This window comes from Dermacentor albipictus, unplaced genomic scaffold, assembly GCF_038994185.2.
Source record: "Dermacentor albipictus isolate Rhodes 1998 colony unplaced genomic scaffold, USDA_Dalb.pri_finalv2 scaffold_14, whole genome shotgun sequence".
NCBI lineage: Eukaryota > Metazoa > Arthropoda > Arachnida > Ixodida > Ixodidae > Dermacentor > Dermacentor albipictus.
Window position 1 is genome coordinate 13,381,238 of NW_027225568.1, and position 2,252 is coordinate 13,383,489.

Sequence of the window (2,252 nt, forward strand, 5' to 3'; positions counted from 1 at the left end):
TTTCCTTGCTCTCTTTCCCAACTACATATCTCATTTTCAAAATGATGCGTTTATGGTCACTCCCTATGCTGCTAAACCCTTCCTCATCGATGACCATTTCTCTCAACTTATCATGAATTCCTTCTGTCATCAGACAGTAATCAATGGTCGATTACCGGTTTCCCACTTCCCACGTGATCTGTCCTTCACACTTAGGCCCTGTATTCACGATCACGAGGTTATGTTGCTCGCAAAGGTCTAGCATTGACTTCCCGTTATTGTCGGTATAGCCATCTAAATCCAGTACGTGGGCATTCATGTCACCTAATAGGACAATCTCAGCACCATTCCCGAAACCCTTAATATCACCGCTTATGCATTCCACTAACTCTTTATTCTTCTCTGAGCAATTTTTTCCGGTCCACAAATACGTAACTCCCAGCCAAGTTTCTTTCCCACTCATTGTACCTGATAACCAAAGATGCTCTTGACATTGTGAATTTACTCTTTTCCATTTGCCTCCCTGATGGATGAGCATTCCGACTCCCCCTCCCTTTCTTTCCGACTTAGTTCTGTTGCACCCTTCCCATACATAATTCTCAATAACTGGCGGCTCTTCTGAGTCTCTAAGGTGCGTTTCTGTAACCACATACACCCCTATTTGTTCTCTGTGTAACTGCTCCTCAATCTCTGCCCACTTTTCCTTTCTTCTGCCGCCCTGCATGTTTATGTAGCCTATTGCATGGCGAGCTCTTGTTCTTGCTTTCCTCCTTTTTCTCTTATCGACGGCGATGCTCTTCTGCTGTTCCCCTAGGGGACCTTCTTCATTACTACCTACTCTGACCTCCTGAGCGCCCGCGGGCCCCCTAAAAAAGCAACTGTGCGACCCCCAAGTCGCCAGCCCACTTCTCGGGCTAGCCTGTAATTGAAGTGGATCCCATCTCGTTTAAAACCACCACACCTTCTCACTTCCCTGTTTACTTCGACAACCTCGAAGCCCTTCTCTCGGCTCATTTTCCATATTTCCTCATTGGCAGCCATTACGGCTCCTTGTACGTGGCTGTCACGCACAGGCACCTCTGGCACCGTGCACACCACGATCTGCACTTGAGGGGATAGCTCGTCCACCCCCTTCGCCAAGCGCTGGGCTAGTCCAGGCCCTTTCCTGTTTAGGACGTCATTTAGCCCACCTGCTACTACAACAAGGTTGCGTACGTGGGCATTTTCCGTGAGCTTTTCTTTTGCTCGCTCCATGACAGTACTCAGTGTCCGCCCTGGAAATGTGCCCACCGCCACTCTTTTGTCGCCTTTCACCCTCTCCACAATTGCTTTTGAGCACCCAGCCATGTTTGAGTCGCCAGCGACAATCACCCTTTCACTCTCTCCTACCTCTCCCTGCTTCCCTGTGTCCTTTGCCGCGTGATTCTGACTCGACAAAGGGCATTGTCACCTGGGCTCCTGCTTTTTCGGCGTGGTCTCAAGGTAGGTGCCGCTCTTTCTAGCTGCCTGTGGCTGCAGCGTCGCCTCACTCGGGGCGTGTTGCGCTGCTTCACTATAGCTACGCCGATTCACCGGTGGCGAGCTGGCGACCGCTTGCTTTGGCTCCCTGCCTCCCACTTCGCCTGTAGGGTCTACCCTACTTTCTGAGTCTTCGCCACCGCTTTGGTGTCCTGACCCGACATTCTTTGCTGTACGCGTCTCAAGTGCGTCGAGCCGCTTTTTCAGTTCGGCGCTCCTTTCTTTCTCTTCGTCAAGCTCGGCCACGGTCCTTACTAACTGCGCGGCCTGCACCGCTTCCACCTTGACCAACTCGGCGACTTTCGCCTGCAAAGCTACCCGCTTCTGCCGCTCCTCCCTCAGGTCTGCTTTCAGCTCTTCGAACTTGGCTGTCCAATTTCCTTCCAGTTTTTGGACTGCTTCCCTGACCACTTCGCACAGCCTGCACGTAAAGCTAGACTCCTCCGCGTCTGCTAAGCTCTGGAAACTGGTCTCGTCGAGGGAACACCAGCGCAGGCACTCGTCGCACTGCACTTGCTCCGCGTCCCCCGCGGCCTTCCCTTTCTTCGGTTTCATCGCTAGGCCTACGTCCTTAGGCTCAACGAGCACGTCCGCCAAATCACTCGCCCAAAGCCGACCTCGACCACTATCCCAAACAAAACTAAACAATTATCACTCCCTAGTCCATGTAAGCATCCGAAGAGCTAGCTGAAAGAATTAAATAAGCCTATCAAATAGGTCCCTCCCACCACCTAGTCCTTACGGGGGAGCCGCCA